This window comes from Pseudophryne corroboree, chromosome 2, assembly GCF_028390025.1.
Source record: "Pseudophryne corroboree isolate aPseCor3 chromosome 2, aPseCor3.hap2, whole genome shotgun sequence".
Classification (NCBI taxonomy): Eukaryota; Metazoa; Chordata; class Amphibia; order Anura; family Myobatrachidae; genus Pseudophryne; species Pseudophryne corroboree.
Window position 1 is genome coordinate 76,338,014 of NC_086445.1, and position 7,847 is coordinate 76,345,860.

The window sequence follows — 7,847 nt, forward strand, 5'->3', positions numbered from 1 at the left end:
TTGTGCACCCTCCCGAAGCAGTCACTGGGGTATCTGAATGATAGACAGTGTCTAGGTCAACATATGGTCGACACAATTTTATTTTTCACGTTTTCCAACATTTGCTTAATCCCTGTGGAAATTGTAACCTGCGGTGCGCAAATCGTTCCAATTACCCAAAGTGTGGCAAGAGAAGCAAACCTGCAGGTACGATTAAATTGATGGTGGCCACATATTACCAAACATAGCTTCTATCGACCATTTGTGTGTCGACCATTACCCCCATCGATCTTCTGTAACCATTTGGTGTTGACCTAAATACTGTAGTTCTTCTATACTACACGCGGCTGCTGACTGAGCAGTCCATTGCGTGTGTCAGGGAGTCAGTGGACAGGCTGTAGAGCTGTCTAGTATTCTGCCATTAAGGAGCACAAGTTGAAAGTGGGTTACGTTCACAAGTGGTGTTAAATGCTGACTGCTGCTGTTGTGACCAGCCACACGAGAGAAAAAATAAATAAATAATAGATCCTAAAAAACATCTACCATGAAGGATGTCACCTCTATCCACTAATAAACTCAACATCACGAATGTTCAGCAATTACGCATGAAGCTTTGACAAGTACACATCAAAGGCCCTTTGCTGTTAGAGCAGTCAGTACATATTAAACAATGTACTACTGCAGATCGCAGCGATAGCATGAGGTTATAGAAAATAATCTAATTAAAATCGACATGCTTGAAGTAACACGCTGCGGACCAGCAATTAAAACATGACAATCAGCAGCCGGCATTGTTGCGCTTTTATGTAGAGATTTAGACGTTTGTCTCATAACAATACATCGAAAAATAGTTTGTCAAAGTCAGAGGTTATTATGCCATACCCCTGACTTAAGCACCTGTGGTCTACCAGCTGTAGTGAGACTATAAGTCCCAGCAATGCCAGTGACTGGGAAAGGCAAACGGACCCTTATTGCTTCACCACAGCAAATAGAGCATCCTTCCTCTGAAACACACAAGTATCCCATACTACAAGACACATCGAGGATTCCTAAGTCTTCTACAAGAATACACATTCTGGGGTCTATTCATGAAACAGTGACAAGTGTGGAGAAGTGATCCAGTGGAGAAGTTGCCTATGCCAACCAATCAGTGTTGAGGTAACATTTAAAAAATGCCTTCTATACAGTTGTACGGAGCAGCTGACTGGCTCACTTCTACACTTTTCACTGCTTCATGAATATACCCCTCTGTGTCACATTACTCAGTGAGCTGCTTGTGGTATTCTCACCATGGGGTCTATTCATGAAGCAGTGGAAAAAAAAAAAAAAAAAAAAAAAAAAAAAAAAAAAAAGGAGTGGAGAAGTGATCCTGTGGAGAAGTTGCCAGTAGCAACCAATCAGCTGGTCCGTACAACTGTATAGTATGGAAATTATAAAGGTTACTTCAATGTTGATTGGTTGCCATGGGCAACTTCACCACTGGCTCATTTCTCCACACTTTTCACTGCCTCATGAATAGACCCCCCCTATTGTTTTACACAAGAGAAACAACGATACAACAGTGAGATGACTTAGGGGTCTATTCATGTAGCAGTGAAAAGCCCTGTTTTGCGTTAAACAGGGCTTTTCGCTGCCTGGTGCAATTCACAGAGCGGGTTACCGTGGAGAAGTCTCTGACTTCCCCAGCGGTACCCCCGCTCTGTGCCTGAATCGCATCACCATATCTTTGTATGGTGAGTGCGATTCATGAAGGTGCTTCTCCATGGAGTTCAGGTTCACCATCTCAGGACGGCGTAACCCGAACTGTGGTGCGGAGACGGCAGGGAAGCTCAATACTTCCCTGCTCTCTGCTCAGCACCTGGCGCTGGCTCCGCCCCCAACATCCCAGCAGCCACTGCGGCCTGCCGGGAGGTCAACAAGCTGCGCATGCGCAGAAGGACCCGCCGCTGGACTCTGCGCATCACAGGGAGTGGCCGCTGGAGATGACCTCACCACAGGAGCCCCATACAGCGCAGCGCATCGTCAGAAGGGTGATTATACATGAATTGCTACTTATTACAGCTATACATCTCATTGAAGTAGCAATTCTGTTTTCGTTTTCTTAGTGAATAGACGCCTAAAGGGTCTATTCATGAAGCAGTGATAAATGTGGAGAAGTGAGCCAGTAGAGAAGTTGCCCATGGCAACCAATTAGCTGCTCCTTGCAATTGTACAATATGCAAATTATAGATGTTACTTCAATGCTGATTGGTTGCCATGGGCAACTTCTCCACAGGCTCACTTCTCCACATTTATCACTTCTTCATGAACAGACCCCTTAGGGGTCTATTCATGCAGCAGAGAAAAGCCCTGTTTGCGGTAAACATGGCTTTTTTCTGCTCACCGCAATTCACAGAGCGGGTTACCGTGAAGAAGTCCATAACTTCCCCAGCGGCACCCCCGCTCTGTGGCTGAATCGCATCACAATATCAGAGGAGCCCAGAACATATGCATTTGCATCTGCCGGGTCACCTCCTCCTTGCTGCCCTTGCCCGCCGCTGGAGGTCTTGTTTCCCCTGCGCATGCGCAGATGACACATGGAGGGGGAGGGGGAGGAAGGGGGAACACTGCGCATGTGCAGCAGACCCCAGTCGCGGTATGAAGAGAGAAGACTGGAGAAGCCAGGATCGCAGAACAGCCGGATACCGCATCGCATCAGGGAACAGGTAAGTATTAATGAATTGTGTTAGAAATCTGAAAAAATCCTGAAATAAGAATGCGATGTTTAGTGAAAAAAGTTTAACATAAACATCGCATATGAAGCAGTGATAAGAGTGGAGAAGTTAGCCTGTGGAGAAGTTACCCATGACAACCAATCAGCATTGAAGTAACATTTATAATTTGCATACTATACAATTGTACGGAGCAGCTAATTGGTTGCCATGGGCAACTTCTCCACATTTATCACTGCTTCATGAATAGACCCCTTATTCACGGTTTAGATGTTAAGTAGGGATAAAGACATACAGTACCTTCCAACATTTCAAATGGGAATAAATAAAGGTTTCTAAAAATAACAAACATAAAGCCAACAAATGAAAGATTTTCAGATATAGTAGACTATGATAGCAGATGTAAAACATCTACATACTCTGCAAATCACTAGAATTAGGGAATATATAAAAGTGGCTGATGCTATACAGGTATAAGTTACAAACCAGCAAAAGAGTTTATAGAGATCTTTACATAAAAGCAAAAAATAATAACAATATTTGTATAGAAAGAGGAGCGGATTGGCAGAGTAGGGGCAGTTGTGTGTGGTACATGGTAAAATCACCCCAGGACTTACCAGTTTATGGCAGTCAGAAATTTTAAAAATCACAGCCCCCACACTGCAGGCAATGAAGAGGCGAGCAGAGAGGCGTGGAGAAGTGGGCAGGCGGGTGGGGGAGGTAGTAGCAGAGGTATGTGTTAAGGAGGACCAGGGTGGGGTGGGAGGCAGAGAGATGGATAGGTATCAGAGAAGTGGGGTGGGGGGGACCGACCAGTGGGGTAGATATCAGAGAGGGTGGGGACAACAACAAAGAGAAGAGTGGGAGGGGGCGGAGGTGACTAGGGAACAGAAGAGAAAAGGGGGGGGGGCCAGCGGAGGTGACTAGGGAACAGTAGAGAAGGGGGGGCAGCGGAGGTGACTAGGGAACAGAAGAGAAAAGGGGTTGCGGCGGAGGGGACTAGGGAACAGTAGAGAAGGGGGGTCGGCGGAGGTGACTAGGGAACAGTAGAGAAGGGGGGTCGGCGGAGGTGACTAGGGAACAGTAGAGAAGGGGGGTCGGCGGAGGTGACTAGGGAACAGTAGAGAAGGGGGGTCGGCGGAGGTGACTAGGGAACAGTAGAGAAGGGGGGTCGGCGGAGGTGACTAGGGAACAGTAGAGAAGGGGGGTCGGCGGAGGTGACTAGGGAACAGTAGAGAAGGGGGGTCGGCGGAGGTGACTAGGGAACAGTAGAGAAGGGGGGTCGGCGGAGGTGACTAGGGAACAGTAGAGAAGGGGGGTCGGCGGAGGTGACTAGGGAACAGCAGAGAAGGGGGGTCGGCGGAGGTGACTAGGGAACAGCAGAGAAGGGGGGTCGGCGGAGGTGACTAGGGAACAGCAGAGAAGGGGGGTCGGCGGAGGTGACTAGGGAACAATAGAGAAGGGGGGTCGGCGGAGGTGACTAGGGAACAATAGAGAAGGGGGGTCGGCGGAGGTGACTAGGGAACAGTAGAGAAGGGGGGTCGGCGGAGGTGACTAGGGAACAGTAGAGAAGGGGGTCAGCGGAGGTGACTAGAGAACAGTAGAGAAGGGGGGTCAGCGGAGGTGACTAGGGAACAGTAGAGAAGGGGGTCAGCGGAGGTGACTAGGGAACAGTAGAGAAGGGGGGGGCAGCGGAGGTGACTAGGGAACAGTAGAGAAGGGGGGGCAGCGGAGGTGACTAGGGAACAGTAGAGAAGGGGGGTCGGCGGAGGTGACTAGGGAACAATAGAGAAGGGGGGTCGGCGGAGGTGACTAGGGAACAATAGAGAAGGGGGGTCGGCGGAGGTGACTAGGGAACAGTAGAGAAGGGGGGTCGGCGGAGGTGACTAGGGAACAGTAGAGAAGGGGGTCAGCGGAGGTGACTAGAGAACAGTAGAGAAGGGGGGTCAGCGGAGGTGACTAGGGAACAGTAGAGAAGGGGGTCAGCGGAGGTGACTAGGGAACAGTAGAGAAGGGGGGGGCAGCGGAGGTGACTAGGGAACAGTAGAGAAGGGGGGGCAGCGGAGGTGACTAGGGAACAGTAGAGAAGGGGGGGCAGCGGAGGTGACTAGGGAACAGTAGAGAAGGGGGGGGGCGGCGGAGCTGACTAGGGAACAGTACAGAAGGGGGGGCGGCGGAGGTGACTAGAGAACAGTAGAGAAGGGGGGCGACCAGGGAACAGATGAGGGGTGTTGGGGGGGGGGGGGTGTTGGGGGGGGGGGGGGGGGGGGAGGACTAGGGACAAGACAACTTTCTCCAAACTACATGACACACTGCAGACTGGCCATTCTGTAGTTAATGTCTGAAACAGAAGTGACCAATCCTAAACAAGTTGAATGACCCTGAAGTTCCCAACCCAGTGACCCCAATCCTCCCTCTTGCCCAGGACACAGCAGCCAAACCACAACTTCTGCCGCTGCGTTACCCCGAGCCGCGGCGATCCTTACCGCCAATGCGCTAAAGCGGAGAACGAGCGCTGCGACTTCCCCGGCTTCCGCCGCTACAGAGCGCTGCCGCCGATCCGCTCCGTCTCCCCTCCTGCGCTCTGCCTGGTCCCAACAAGCAGTCCATGAGCTGGACCGCACCGGAGACTACAACTCCCAGCAGCACCGTGCGCTAAATTCAAAGGCTGGAAACTTTATTAGATGATAGAGCGCTGAGGGCTGACGTGGCGACATTAGCAGTGAAGCCCCGCCCGCTCCCGCCCTGCTGCAGCTTAACCAGCTCAGTGCTAGCGGTTCCCTGAACCTGGTGTTGTCACTGTGTGTGAGAGCACTTCCTCACCAGTAATACACAAAAGTGCAGACCACAGATGTTCGTGGTGCTGAAATCTCCTCATATAATTCCTATCTCTCCAAAACTTCACATTATTTAATTTGGCCCCTTTTTACTCTTCAATTTAGAGTTCAAATTAATATTTTCATTGTTCATTAAGTTCATTTATTTATCTAGGTCTCCATTTAAGAACAATGGGGGTAATGCCAAGTTGACCGCAGCAGAAATTTAGTTAGCAATTGGGCAAAACCATGTGCACAGCAGGGGAGGCAGATGTAACATGTGCAGAGACAGTTAGATTTGGGTGGGGTGTGTTCACTCTGCAATCTAATTTGCAGTGTAAAAATAAAGCAGCCAGTATTTACCCTGCACACAAATAAAATAAAAAATAATCCACCCAAATCTAACTCTTTCTGCACATGTTAAATCTGCCTCCCCTGCAGTGCACATAGTTTTGCCCAATTGCTAACTAAATTCCAGCTGCGATCAACTTGGAATTACCCCCAATACTAATTATAAGCGGCGTACTTCGTTTTGTATCACTGCATCTCACAGTGGTGTTAATATGCTGCAGGTAGTTACCATCACTTACCTGTCTGGAGAGGTCCAGCGGTGTCTCCCTCCAGTGCAGCCTCCCCTGCTGTGCTGCCACGGGTTGCTGATAAATTTGTGGTGACCATCTGTGGCAGGGATTTGGCCAACCATAGTAGGGGGATCAGTACGTAATCCCGCTGGACGGGATCCCGGCGATCGAAATACCGACGCCGGAATCCCGACCACACAATCCCGACAGGGGTGGCGAGCGGTACGGAGCCCCTTGCGGGCACGGTGCCTCGCTACGCTCGGCACACTATTATATTCTCCCTCTATGGGTGTCGTGGACACTCACGGAGGGAGAATATGTCGGGATTGTGGCGGTCGGGATTGTGGCGGTCGGGATTCCGGCGTCGGTATTTCGACCGCCGGGATCCCGTCCAGCGGGATGTTGGCCGCATCCCCTAGTAGGCTTTGCTGGCGCCATAAAAGGCTTTACTGGGTCCCCATTGCAGGCAAGAGGGACTGTGCCACTTATGCCATAGGCGGTATGATTTCTACATAAACAGCAGTAAGCTGTTTACCGTATTTGATAAATATTGAATTAATGCCATAACTCTTGCCGTCAGACATGAGTACCAAAAGGGTTTTGTCTCGTTCATTAATGGCATCAGGGGATTGGCTGCCATAGCGGTGTGACTCCTACATTTATACACCATTGGGCTAGCAGCCAATCAGACTGAGGGGAATTCAGTTGCTAATACATTCATGTCAGTTCAGGGCTGTAACTCAGGGACGTGCGGCGAGCTAGGGGTGTAAAGCTGGGTACACACTGAGGCAAAGTGTACCGGGACAATATGGCGGGCACTGGGCCAACATAACGCTACCACGGTACACATCAGAATGATCTAATGAAGGATAGAACAATCACTGTTTCCTTCTTAATTAGCATACATGTCACTAGTATTATCTCCTGGTTGGTCCCTGATGCAGGGCTGACGGGGCGATGTTGCTAGCGTCCCCAGAAACCCGCATATCGGGCATACACAGTGAGTGATGTCATTCCGATTCGTCCAGAAATGACATATCGGGACAAGATCATCTTTAGTGGTGCCGTTGCCCAGGGCACCTAAGGTTTTGGTGGCGGGGCGAGCACAGGACTGTAAAGAGCACTGTATCAGCCCTGTGCTTATTTGTTTCCATGGGGAAATTTCTTAAAACTGGGGGGGTTCAATCCGACCCGTTTGCACGCTGCTGTTTGTCACAGCAGTGCGAACAGGTCGGTTCTGCACATGCGCGGAGGCTGCGTCGTTGCCAGGCAGTGACGCCGCTAATGACAAAAGCAGTCGCAGCGGCGACCGCAAGAAGATTGACAGGAGGAAGGAGTTCCGAGGCATCAACTGACCGTTTTCCGGGAGTGGTTCGGCGAATGCAGGCGTGTCCAGGCATTTGGAGGGCGGATGTCTGACGTCAATTCCGGGACCTGCATCACTGGAACGATTGCACAGGGTAAGAAACTCTTACCCTGGTCTTCTTTTACAGGAAACTATTTTTTGCATAGCAGGGCTACACAAGTGATTGCAGCCCTGCTATGCAGATATACACTTCCACATAGGCGGCGTCTAGTTGATTGCACGGGCAGCAAAAAGTTGCTACGTGCGATCAACTCGGAATGACCCCCCATAATCCATACTTACTGAAATTTTACCCTGGAGATGCCACAAGTCACAGTCCCACCCATCACTACAGTACAATGCAAGACTGGAGCTATTATACGGCCCTGGCATTTTATTGTGCAACCACACACAG

General features: G+C 50.2%; 1 long non-coding RNA gene across 1 annotated transcript in view; it reads right to left on the minus strand.

Moving 5' to 3' along the window:
• LOC134999610 (uncharacterized) overlaps window positions 1-5,365 on the minus strand; it is a 57,201-nt gene extending 51,836 nt beyond the window's left edge. The window contains exon 1 of the long non-coding RNA XR_010201693.1: window positions 5,177-5,365. This is a non-coding gene — a long non-coding RNA (uncharacterized LOC134999610). The remainder of the gene's footprint in view (window positions 1-5,176) is intronic.
• Between the last annotated feature and the right edge of the window lie 2,482 nt (window positions 5,366-7,847).